Source organism: Trichosurus vulpecula, chromosome 2 (assembly GCF_011100635.1).
Source record: "Trichosurus vulpecula isolate mTriVul1 chromosome 2, mTriVul1.pri, whole genome shotgun sequence".
NCBI lineage: Eukaryota > Metazoa > Chordata > Mammalia > Diprotodontia > Phalangeridae > Trichosurus > Trichosurus vulpecula.
Genome location: NC_050574.1, coordinates 364,426,746 through 364,440,376, shown reverse-complemented (window position 1 = coordinate 364,440,376; position 13,631 = coordinate 364,426,746). Strand labels below are relative to the sequence as shown.

Here is a 13,631-nt window from a genome sequence, read left to right as displayed (position 1 = left end):
CCTTTCCCCAAAACAAAACAAAGCCCTTATCCAGTTTACACTGTTTCTGTCTTTATTTACTGTTTGTCTTTGTGAATTGATGTCTATGAAAAAGAAATCTTTATTGGATAGAAAGCCCTCTGGTAATGAGCTTCCTTGAACTTAACCAGACTGATCCTCAGACAACAGACCTGTTAGGACAGAAAACTAAAATGCTAGTCCTTTTCTCATAAGCCTTTCCAGCTTGGTAAAAAATTCCAGAATTTGCCTTATTACCTACCTGTCTGACATTGGACAGACCTCTTAACTTCTCTGGGTCCCAGTTTCCTCACTTCTAAAATGAGGAAGTTGGGTTGGTGAATGGAAATAAGTATTTATAAGACCCAGCTATGTGCCAGGCACTGTGCTAAGTGCTTCACCATTATTATCTATTTGATCCTCGAAACAACACTGGGAGGTAGGTACTATTGTTATCCCCATTTTACAGAAGGGAAAACAGAGACAAAGGTTACGTGATTTGCCCAGGGTCAAACAGCTAGAGTGTCTGGGGCCACATTTGAATGCAGGTCTTCCTGATTTCAGGGCCAGGGCTCTATCTACTGCATCACCTAACTGACCTAGGTGGCTGAAAAGAAAGCTTTAGCAGCTTCTAGCTGGCTGGAAAGGTATATATTGTTATATTTTAAGTATTATTGTTGTTGTTCCGTCATTTCAGTCCTAGCTGACTCTTTGGGACTCCATCTGGGGTTTTCTTGGCAAAGATACTGAAATGGTTTGCTGTTTCCTTCTCCAGCTCATTTTACAGATGAGGAAACTGAGGCAGACAGGGTTAAATGACTTGCCCAGGATCACACAGCCAGTAAGTGTCTGAGGCCAGATTTGAACTCACTCCAGTCTCAGAACTGTATCATCCACTGCGCCACCTAGCTGCCTGAAATCATTGTCATCCCTGCTGAAAGAGGGCTTTCTTTGCTATATCTGCAGCCTCAGGATTGTGGAGAGAGCATGGGAAAGAGACAGAAAGTTGTCATAGATTCCTGTGAATATGCTCATGATATCACTTGGTCTTTGACTACACTTATTACTGACCGTGTACATAAAGAATTGCTTCTGAACTAATATTGGAAGGAACTGGACTTTTTTAGTAGTGGCAGTGGCTTTGTATTTGCCTAGCCACAGACTTCACAAGATGGTTGGTCACGTGGAGATAGTTTGTGACCGTGGAGTAAAGAGTTTCTTTGCAAAGCCAACTGGCCGCTTTGGGATTTGAACTTTGGTCTTGTATTTATGACTTTGGCTTATGGGTACCACTGTCCAATTTCTCAATAGTGCAGCATGCTACTTGAATCCATTCATCTTGAGTCAGGCTGATTTGAGGTTCATTCAGCTTTGTGTGTTCTTAGGCTGCCATCCTTCAGTGAGATTGAAGTAGGCTTGTCTTTTAGTTCTGTTACATGGGATTGTTTTGTTTTTTTAAAAATTTTTTTTGTTGAGAAAAGATTTTTTGACAGTATAACCTTCAAGCAAAATGGATTCTAAAATGTAAAAACCTTCCATAATTCACCATTTCTTTGATTGACATTCCCATTTTTCCTTAGTCTTTGACAGGATTATATTAATTATAATTTAATTATATTACATTTTAATTATAATTTAGTATGATTATAATTTCCTTAGTCTTTAATGATCATTATGCACATTTACAGTTCTACTCAGGATGTTTCATTGCATCTCGGAAGTGACCCTCTGTCCTCAAAGACTATTTTCAGAGCAGCACAGTCCTCACTAGATTCCCCCAAATTGTTGTCTGAGAACCAGCCTAGCAAAAGCAGAGTGAGGCCAGAAAGTAAGCTGCTAACAGGTGGCAAGTTTTTTAGACTAGATTACAGAACATCCTTGTGTAAGTATGTTATTTCCTGCAACTGGTCTTTTAAAACTATACTGTTCCAAATACCAAAGGTGTTTTCTGGAATTTTGGTTTATGCTAAATATTTAGTGGCCCTTCAAGTCTGTTAGTCTTTTGGGATCTAGAGTTGAAAGGGATATGTCTTGTTTGTTGAGTGTTATTAATTAGACACCATGTGAACATAGTCTATTTCATGGTCACAGACTGTGCTTCTACTGACTTGAGCTGTGCCTCTGGTCAAAAGGAACCTTAAGCCAAGTGTGTGATTTAAATCAATTCAGATTTATCACTACTGCTTAAAAAAAAAAAAGACTAAAAATATGTACTTTTCTGATGGTTGGTCAGGAGATGCTTTTTTGATATAGAAAAACCAAAAAATTGTTAGATGTGATTTCTTCCCCTTCCCCTCCTACCAGTGTTCAGAGATTTAAATGTGGGATAACAAAACATTATATACTTTTTAATTTTATTTTTAAAGTACCTAGAAGTGTGAAACTCACAAGCAGAGTAACATACCTCTAAGACAGAAGCATGTGAATAAAGGTACAATTTGCTTAAATTAATCTTAAAAATAAAATTTCATCTATCTCTCTGTCTGTGCATATATACATATGTTTAACAATGTGCTTACATTTCAGACAAAAGTAGTTAACATCACTTAGTCACAGTATTCATAAGCATGTCCAATTACTGACCCCGTAGGACTAAAGAACATTTGCTGAAACCTTTCCAGTAAAAACAGGCCTTGGAAGCTGGTTTTATAGACGTAAATGTGAGGTGGTTAGATCCAACAGTGTCTCGTTACAGCCTTCCTTTAGCGTTTCTATTATAGCTTAGAACTTATATAACTTATTGTGGTTTATCACTGTAATTATATGCAACACTGATTGCTTACTTTTCCTAAAAAAATTACATCTGTCATTTTGAAAGCTATTTGTTGTTAACCACAATTATTCTTGTTTTACAAATTATATACTTCTGAGTGTCTTTCCCTTTACATATTTAAAGACCCCCGGAGGTATGTGTACACATTTATTTCCTTCTGGAAGTAATATGGTTACAAGTGTCAAACAATCATACTGCATGTCATTCACACGAAACATTTGGCACATTTCTAAGTTGTTTACATCTTTCTGTGAGAATTGTCACAGTAGTGTTTTGAATGGTTTTTAGAGAGACTAGCTCTGAAAAGGGATGCTAAGGTAATTATTATGTAAAAGAACTTTCGAGCCCTTTATGGAAAGGTTCCCAAAGTAACATTATTATGGTCCTTTCAGAGGAAGAGAGCAATAGAAGATAATAATCACTGACGCATACAATTGTGCTTAAGGGTTCATATACTGCATTCTACACACCACTATCTTATTTGAACCTTAGAACAGCTGCATGAGATAAATAGTCTAGTTATTATTATCCACATTTTGCAGGTGAGGAACTGAAGACTCAGAGCTTAAGTGACCTCCCCATGGTCACGTAATTGGTGTCAGAGGTAAGATTTGAATCCAGGTCTTCCCCGATTTCAAGAACTAGTCATCTTTTAGCCTTACCACACTGCATAAACTTAGGGAAGGAATCTGAACCTCCCCAAAGAACTCCTTCCCCTCTCTAATGTTTCCTAACTCTCCAACTGGACAATCCTCTCTCTCCAGTGAGGGGCTCGGAGCAAATAGTGCTGTAGCTACAAAATGATGATATATGTCAGTATATCTCAATATGTCATAGTCACAGCCTTGTGCGAGATCCTTCAGGTTGTTGACCTGGAAGTAGCAGAGGAAGAAATAAACAGACTTTACCTATTTATTAGAACTCTACTAGTTTTGTATTTAAAATTTACAAATCAACACATCTGCCTTCTAATTAGAAAGCAGCTCTCAAATTTTCAGGCGCTACACTCAGTTTTCAAGGAAAGAAAAACAAAAGGAGGGGAAAGCCTGAACATGTATTCCTATAGAACTTTGCACTCAGACCGCAGATGGACACCTAAAGAAGGGTCACTGAGAGCTCTACTGGGCATGGGACTTGGGGCACTTTGTTTTGGGGTTTTTTTTTGTTTGTTTTTGGAGGGAGGGAGGCAGGGCAATGGGGGTTAAGTGACTTGCCCAAGGTCATACAGCTAGTAAGTGAGTCAAGTGTCTGAGGATGGATTTGAACTCAGGGCCTCCTGACTCCAGGGCTGGTGCTCTACTCACTGCACCTACCTGCCCCTGACTTGGGACACTTTCTTGAAGGAGCCAAAGAAAGAGCTGAGGATGACCCACATACTTCCTGAGCTGTCTGGCTTCCCCCTTACCCACATAATAAAGCCTAAACTTTTATCCTTCTTCAAGGAGCAACTTGGGCACCGTCTTCTACTTGAAACCTTTCCTGACCCCTTCAACTGCTTGTGCTCTTCTTCTTAAACCACCTTGTATTTAACTACTTTGTAGTTATTGTATGTATTATCTTTATATTTTATGTATGTGTGTATATAATATAAAGTGTATATGTAGTATGTGTGTATATATATATGTATGTGTATATATATATATATATATATATATATATATATATATATAAAGGGTATGTGTGTGTATTTATATATAGCGCATATACATACGTGTCCTTGTTTTCTCTCGGTAGAATGTAAACTCTTTGCATGTAGGGAGTGTTTCCCTGATCATGTTTGTCATCTCAGCTTCCTTAAATTTTATTCTCAGTATTTCATACAGTGTCTGGCATATAGTAAGGGCCTAATAAGCATTTGATTGATTGATTAATTAGAGGCAGCCGGGTGGCACAGTATGGATAGAGTGCTGGACCTGGAGTTCAGATCCTGCCTCAGATACCTTGTTATCCTGGACAAGTTACTTAACAAAACTCTGCATGTTTCCTCACCTATAAAATTGGGGTTAAAAAAGAATAATAATAGCATCTGCCTCATGGGGTTGTTATGAGGATTAAATGAGATAATATTTGTAAAGCACTTTGCAAAAGAAAATTACATGATAACTATTATATTTAAAAGGAATAGCACGTTGTACATAATAGATTTGCAGTTTCATGTGCAATCTTTTTTTTATTATACCATGTTATGGAAATGGTTGTTTTATCCCATAAATTAAAAATAAAATAAATACAAATTTAGAGAAAAAAACCTTAAAGTGCTATATAAATCCTAGCTGCTATTATAAACTTCCAAACCCTTTCATGTAGCCTGAAATGGTGTACTTGGAAGACAGTTCACACCCACCCAGCCCGAATATCCTCTCTTCCATATATAGTCTTCCCTGGTTCCTGAACCTAGAAGTAATCTCTTCTTTTTCTAAATCCACCTAGCATTTTGTACTTCTTACTGCTTTTTCACATTCTGCCTTTTATCTTAGTTATTTGTATACATTCTTTGTATACCCCATAGTGCTTAGCTCAGTGAACTGCATATGGTGAATGTTTAATGAATATCTATTTAACGAGTGAATTCATGCATATGTAGGCATAAGCCCTGTGGGCCAATGTTTCTTCATCTTTGTCTCCTTCCCTGGCAAGAACCCAAGTCTGTAGTAGTTTAGTTGACTTAGACCTGCCCTCCTCCCTCTGGATGTCATCCCCTGTACCCCCTCTCCCCTCCAGGAGCTTTCTGCTATTCTCCGTGAATGGCACATTCCAGTGCTGTGGACTTCTTTTCATGTTATAAGAGTAAAAGAGCCAGCTTGCATGAAAGATTGCCCCAATCATGCTTGATGCCATGATGGTCTGATACAAGGGGTTTGTTTGTTCAGCCTTGACTTCTAAAGTATTTGGTGTTGGAGCACATAAATATAGAATTAATTTGATGAACTATTAATGGAGAAAAAAACTTCAATCTTCCTCTGAAAAATCATTAGTTTTTGCTGCCTTCCACTCTTATAGAGCTCTAATGAAAAGAGACATGTTGCTTCGTACTGATGAATTCCACAAGCTGTTGATCACTGGTTTAGTCATTGGTTAAATGTTTCTATCAGCTATAAAGCCAGTCTTTCACTGCCTGACATAGAAAGGCCATGTCTGTAAAAGATTCTTTGCCAAATAGGGCAAATTCAACTTTTGCCCTCTCGTTTCCTTTTCTCCAGACCCTAAAAAATCCTGTAATGATGAGAATGTCTCCACATGGTCTCATGTGTCTGGTTCAAACCACTGTTTAAAATACGGGCAAGGACCCATTCTGTTGCCTGGTTTTAAAATTGGGAATGTTCCCAGGGGTGTAGTAGGATGTGGAATTGACAATTATTTCCTTCTTCATTCAACAAATATTTATTTAGTGCTTACTGTATGCTATTTTTCACTTTGCCTGTCTTTTGAAAACCTCTCTATAAATATAAGATATTGTTACATTAAATTTAACGGGACCCTAACTCATTGTAGGGGGTGGCTAGGTGGTGTGCCAGGCCTCGAGTCAGAAAGACCTGAGTTCAAATGTGGTCTCAGACTCTTCCTAGCTGGTTGACCCTGGGCAAGTCACTTAACCCTGTTTGTCTCAGTTTCCTCATCTGTAAAATGAGCCGGAGAAGGAATTGGCAGATCGCTCCAGTATTTTGCCAAGAAAACCGCAAATGGGGTCACAAAGAGTTGGGCACAACCAGAAAACAACTTCACAGCAACAGAACTCATTATAGTAGCATGGGTTCTATTAAATGAATCCATTATAATAATCTACATTTGGGATAGAAACTTTCTGGGGATAAGCAAGTGTTGTGAAAGTCAATAGATCTTTAAAATATCTTTCTGGTTTATTATAACACTCTCATAATCATGGCCAGGATTTTATTTCTCAGCATCTATTATTTGCTTTAATTTTTCTGCCAGAGTTGCCTACTTAGATTAGTTGGTTCTTTTCCTTCAGAGATTTACCAAGTTTCTGCTAAGCAGGACAGCTGGATCATTAAGTTCCCTTGAATTGTTAGTTTTATCAACTAGCAGAATCCCTGGTCTTATGGCAGGGATTAGTTGGTCTGTGGTTATGGATCTGTCCCAGTATATCTTGTAGTTATTTTATAAGGTGTAATTACTAATGTTAACATTCTGAATGGACAGTAGCTGAATGGATTGTGAAATAATTCCCAAGTTTCAAGCCTTTTTGTTGAACATTGATTCACACTTTTCATTGGGCTCTTGAGGGAGTGCAGTTCAGTGGAAAGTGCTTGATTTGAAGTCAGAAACTTAGGTTCACACCCTGGCTTTGTTACTTTCTCCCTCTGACTCCGAGGAAGTCACTTTATAACCTCTACATTTTCTCTTGTCTAAAATAAGGAGGTTTAGACTAGATGACCTCTCAAGTCTCTCCCCGCCCTGAATGTACAGTCCCAAGGTATACAGTTAATAGCTATTCATATGATGTCCATTTTCTTATTGTACCCATCCTTTTTTCAATAGAACTGTGCAGTATTTAGTGTCATTTTTAGGCATGCTTATAAAAATAACTGTGAAGAATCCTTTTCATTTTATGTATTCCTGTTTCCTTTATTTTTCCCTCAACAGTCAAAGGCTTTTTTTTTTTTTTAAATTACAGCAATAGCATACCACAGCCATAATGTCATGAGTCGGATCCATTTGGCTTGGTCAGCAGGATCTCTTAGAACACTAATACTTTTTTTTTTTTGGCGTCTGCCAATAGAGTGTGTGTCTGTGTCTGTGTCTGTTTAATGTCTTCATTATTTAAGATCATGTCATCATTGAGATCATTGAGAAATACTATAAATGGGTGACTACAAATCTAGTGAACTGAATTCTTTAACTGTTTCCTTCCCATGTGAATGTGGAATTTGGGCATGCAGTGATGGAGGAAGCAGATGAAGGAGGAGGAGTTTGGTAGTGAGAGGTGCACACGGTGAGAGTAAGTATGACTTCTCTTCCTTCATCACCCATTTGCATTATGCTTTAGGAGCTTAACTTTCTTTCTCTACCCCCCTAAATGGGGTAAATCATTTGTGATTTTGTGTGTGTTTTTTATTGCATGAAACCCTAATAGAAATATAAACTCTGAAGGCAGTGACTTTTTTCCTCCCAAGTTTCTAGCAGAGCGCTTGTCAGATTTTCAGTCATTTTCCAGCCACATCCAGCTCTTCTTGACCCCATTTGGGGTTTCTTAGCAAAGATCCTGGAGCGATTTGCCATTTCCTTCTCCAGCTCATTTTACAGATGAGGAAACTGAGAAAAAACAGGGTGAAGTGACTGGCCCAGGGTTACCCAGGCTAGTAGGTATCTGAGGCCAAATTTGAACTCATAAAGATGAGTCTTCCTGACTCTAGGCATTATCTACTGTGCTACCTCACTTCCCACAGTAGAGTATTATAATAGCTAACATTCCTACTAGGACAGCTACGTGGTGCAGTGGATAGAGTTCTAGGCCTGGGGTCAGGATGGCTCCTCTTCATGAGTTCAACTGGCGTCAGCCACTTAGTAGCTGTGTGACCCTGGACAAGTCACTTTACCCTGTTTGCCTCAGTTTCCCCATTTGTAGAATGCGCTGGAGAAAGGAAATGCAAACCACTCTAGTATCTTTGCCAAGAAAACCCCAGATGGGGTCACAGAGTTGGATGTGACTGAAACGCCTGAATGACAACAACATACAGCACTTCCTATATGCCTGGAAGCATGTTAAGTATTTTGTAATTATGATCTCATTTGATCCTCACAGCAACCCTGGGAGGTAGGTGCCATTGTCCCCATTTTACAGATGAGGAAACAGATGAGGTCAAGTGATTTGCACAGGGTAACCAAGCTAGTAAATGTCTGGGGCTGGATTTGAACTCAGGTCTTCCCGAATCCAGGCCCAGTGCTCTATGCACTGGGTCACCTCAGAATTTATGTGTATAGGTATTTGTACCATAAATATGCATGTTTACATTATACATATATTTAGACATACACACTACCACTACCACCATCCTTGATCTGGAAGGGACTTTGAAGCCCACATAGCCCAACTGGCTTGTTTGGCAGATGGGGAAACTGAGGTCCAGAGACACTGTAGAGCTTGCATGAGATCACATAGCTGGTCCATTGGTCTTCCCACTCTACCACAGAGCCTCTCATAAAGGCTAGTTGGGAATTTGAATAGACCTATCTTTCCCCCTAACAACTCTTCCTCCTAGTCAGAATCAATTAGTCAGAAAGCATTTATTAATTATCTGCTATGTTTTAGGGACTAGAGATCCAAAGACAAAAATTAAATCCTGCCTACCTTCAAGGGTCTTGTAAATAAGTATCCACAAAATATATTCAAAATGAATAATTTGGGAGGAAGTTGTAAAAGCGTTCAGGAGGTGGTTCCTGGAACAATTTGAATTAGTCAATCAAGCAAACATTTATTAAGCACTTAGGGAGCTAGGGATTCCAAGAGACCAGGGGAGGATGAGACTGTGTTCCAGGAATGAGGGATAGAGAGCCTGTGTGGAAAGACATGGAGATGGAGAATCCATTTCCTGGAAGGATTTATTCTGGAAACAGCAAGTAAGCTAATTTGGCTAGAATGTAGACTTGGGTAAAGTGTTGTTGCTCAGTCCTTTCAGTTGTTTCTGACTATTTGTGACCCTGTTTGGGGTTTTCTTGGCAAAGATACTGGAGTGGTTTGCTATTTCCTTCTGTAGCTGATTTTACAGATAGGGAAACTGAGGCAAAGAGTGTCACACAACTAGTAAGTGTCTGTGATCAGATGTGGGTGAAGCGTAGTAATATACAATTAGCCTGAACATTTTAGGTTGGTGGGCTTCAAATGTATTTTGTCCTAGAGACAATGGGAACTCCTGCACCTCTTTGATCCAGGGAAGTGATGTGGTCAGACTCCTGTTTTAGGCAGCTTTGTGGATAGAGACAAAGAAATGCTTGTTGACTGAGAACATACTTGAATCAGGGAGACTAATAAGGAAATTCTTGCAGTAAACCAGGAAAGAAGTGATAAAATCCTGAACTTCAGTGGTACAAAGGGTCAGAGTGAAACCTATTGGTGAGGTAGGAAACCGCAGCATTCTTTGTAATGGATTAGATATTCAGGGGGAAGGAGAGGGATGAATTGAAGGACTCTCAAGTTCTCAATCTGGGTGGCTGGAAGAGAATAATGACAGAAATAGGGAAATTAGGATGAGGTGTGGGCTCTAGAGGAAAGATGATGAGTTCTATTTTGGACATGTTATTAGAGATCCCTATGGTACATCTGAATGCTGAGGGTCTAATAGGCAGTTGGTGATGTACTGGAATTCAGGAGAGAGTAGGTCTGGAAATATATGTGTGTGCATGCATACACATACTTACATATAAATATGGATCTGACAGGCATGATTTTGGTCAAGTCATGTAACTGAGTCTTATTTTCCTCCTCTCTAAAATGAAGGGCTTGCACTAAATTATTCTCTAAGGTCCCATTCTGTTACACAGTTTTATAAGCCTATATACCATCTGTCACCATGTTCTATGGAGTCCATCCTTTTCAGCTTAACCCATCTGTCTCCACTCTTCTCTATTTCCACTGCTGTTGCCTGCCTAGACTATTGAGGAATCTTCCCATCAGGCCACCCATCCCTGCATGGCTGCCAGACTAATCCTCCTTATAAATGAGTCTGGGCCTGTCCCTTCTGCTCAGAAGGTCTTCAGTGCCCTTCTAGTGCTGCTGGGTCTTCCAGAGTCTGGCATCATCCTACTTTTCCAGCATCTTCTCATATTACACCTCTCCATATACTCCTAAACATGCCCTGTGTGCCTCACTTCTTTCTCTTTCCTTAGGCTGCTCCTTATGCCTGAAATATTGATCCCATCTACACTTTCTTGTTTTACTATATTGTATGCACGGGCAGGGGCTGCGTCTTGTCTTTATATCTGTAGGGCACGTAGCAGAGCGCTCTGAACAAAACAGGTAATTAGTGTCTGTAGCTGCACCCCCAGCCTTTCCTTTAGAGCCCAACTTTAATGTCACCTTCTCTTAAAGAGAGTTTTTTTGCAGTTGGCAAGGATCTTCCCTATCAAATAATCTCAGTCTTCATGGTTTTTCACTGGGGCTTTGAGATTTGTAGAATTCTTTGTCTACATTCCTTCATTAGACCCTCATAAAAGTCCCGTGTGGTAGATGCTTACAGGTGTTGCCATTCACATTTTGCAGGTGAAGAAACTGAGACTGGGGTGAAGTGACTTGCCTGGATACAGAACTGGTTACATGACTAGTAAGTGTTTAAGGCAGGACCCTGTGGACCATATTATCCAAGGGATTTTCTTCGCAAAGATACCGGAGTAGTTTGCCATTTCTTTCTTCAGCTCATTTTACAGATGAGGAAACTGAGGCAAACGAGGTTAAGTGACTTGCCCAGTGTCACACAACTAGTAAGTGTCTGAGGCCAGATTTGAATTGAGGTCTTCCTGACTCAAACCCAGCGATTTATCCATTGCGCCACCTAGTTGTCCCTTATAGAACTTCGTTCCTTAAAGTTATTTGCATATGCTGCTTATCGCTTTACTAGATCACAAATTCCGTGAGGGCAAAAACCATGGCTCATCTCACACTTTGTATCTCCCCACTGTGTAGCACACAGTGTCCTGCACATGTACCGATTTATTAAATGTTTGATGAATTGACCTGGATTCTGTTGCCATGAATGCCCAGGCGCTAGAGAAGAGATAGTAGGGAAGGGCTATGAGCACCAAGTACAGTTTCTACCAGAAAGATTTCTTGATTTTTAACTCCTAGTGGTCATAGTATAAATTTAACCTAAGGAAAAAAAAGTAGTGGCAGGAACCCAACTGTCAAAGCGTTCTGTTTAGAGGGTTGGAAGACAGCCTGGAACATCATATCTTACTATAGTGTATACATGTAATTTAACTTAGTCTGTAATTCATTGAGCTTGATTGAGAGAAAGGTCTATTATGCATTAAATATTTTCTACAAGATTTAATTCTGCCCAGCACAGGCAGTCCTATGCATTGTTCACTGAATTCATGTATAATGATAATGGTTCTTTAAAAAGCTATTTCCAGAAATGAAAACATCATAATTACTTGGAAGGTACCTCCTATAATCATAAGCCCCTCATTTTGGAGTTGAGGAAAGTGAAAACTCAGAGGGGCCAAGATCATAGAGCTTGTTAGCTTCTGCTCTTCCTGAGAGTCCCTCTCTTCCTTTAAGACAACATCTTAAGGGACCATCTTCTTTCTATATGAAGCTTTTTCCTATCTCCCCTCCTCCAGCTGCTAGTGTCCTCCTTCCGAAGCAGAGATGCAGCTTGTGCGCCTCTCAATGTCCAATTCATGATGCCTTTCTTGACTGTACATAATTATAAGCGTGTATTCATTACATGTATGCCCCAGTAGACTTAGAGTGTGTTCCTTTAGCATTTGCTCTCTACACCCACTCTGCCTTTGTTTTTAGGGAATACGAATGGGACCTGTGACTTTATTTTGTGTGGCAAACTCCAGGGTGAGGAGACTCCTGCTCTCCTTGCTCCCCTTCTATACAACTTATAGTCTTAGAGAGCTGCCTAGAGCAGTGAGGTCAAACTCAAAAAGAATCAGAGCCCTGTGAACCCACACTGACTTAAAATACAACAAATTATCATTATCTATGCTTTATTTCTATTTATCTCATTAAACATTTCCCAATTACATTTGAATCTGGTTCCACAATTAAGCCTCTTACCGACTCCACCAAGGAGTTTGACACCTCTTGTCTAAAGTACTGAAAAGTTAAGTTACAGACACAGTTAAGACAACATTAAGTTAAGACACAGGGTTACACAGCCATGATATGTTCAATATATATAAGATGGACTTGAAATCCAGCCTTTCTGGCCTGTTCTGTAAGAACTATAAAGGTAGAGATGCAACTTGTCATTTATCTGTAGTTCCAGACACTTCTTGACCCCATTTGGGGTTTTCTTGGCAAAGATACTGGAGTAGTTTGCCATTTCCTTCTCCACCAAATTTTGCAGATGAGGAAACTGAGGCAAACAGGGATAAGTGACTTACCCAAGAATCACACAGTAAGTGTCTGAGGATGGATTTGAACTTAGGAAGATGAGTCCTTCTGACTCCAGGCCTGATACTGTATCTACTATGCCACCTAGCTGCCCAGTGCAACTATAGACTCTAATTGCCTAGAGTGTGCAGAACACCACAAAGTACTCTGGATATAAGACTAGATATAGTCCCTGCCCATGATGTGCTGTCTCTCAAAACCCTTGGTTTTTAGAATGGACAAATGTAGTCCCTTTAGCTTTCAGATCTAGAGAATTGAGTATGTTTCAGGAGTGATATATTTTCCATGTACCTATAGGGAACTCCAAGGGAAAAGATTTATGTTACTAAGGAATATCCTTTTCTAAAAAGGGTTTATTCATATGACTCTTAGGACACAGCTCTTAATAGGTACTGAATAAATATTTCTTGATCATTTGAACATATCTACAAAATAGCTAAATTGACCTTTCTTAAAATAGTGCTTTGGTTTTTATTGATTGCCTTTTTTGTCGCTATAGTTAATAGTAGTAAATTATTTTGCTATCTTTTTATGCAGAGAAATCCTATTCCTAGGTAGGAAAATAGTTCATTTCTAATATAAATATTTAATTATTCAACATTTAATAAGTACTCACTATGTTCTAGGCACTGTGGTAAGCACTAGAGATTAAAAAAAAGAGGTAAAAATTGGCTCTCCTCATCCTCAGCTCATTGGCAGTTTAGAGAGAGAGGAGGGAAACTAGGTGGCCCAGTGAAGAGAGCATCAGGGCTGGAGTCAGGAACACCTGACTTCAAA

The 13,631-nt window shown here is 39.4% G+C and overlaps 2 protein-coding genes across 2 annotated transcripts in view; one reads left to right on the top strand and one right to left on the bottom strand.

Annotated features, from left to right (window-relative positions):
• CMSS1 (cms1 ribosomal small subunit homolog) overlaps nucleotides 1-13,631 on the top strand; it is a 434,878-nt gene that overhangs the window by 35,816 nt on the left and 385,431 nt on the right. The window lies entirely within an intron of this gene.
• Nucleotides 1-13,631, bottom strand: part of FILIP1L (filamin A interacting protein 1 like) — a 36,447-nt gene that overhangs the window by 4,122 nt on the left and 18,694 nt on the right. The gene's annotated exons all lie outside the window — the stretch shown is intronic.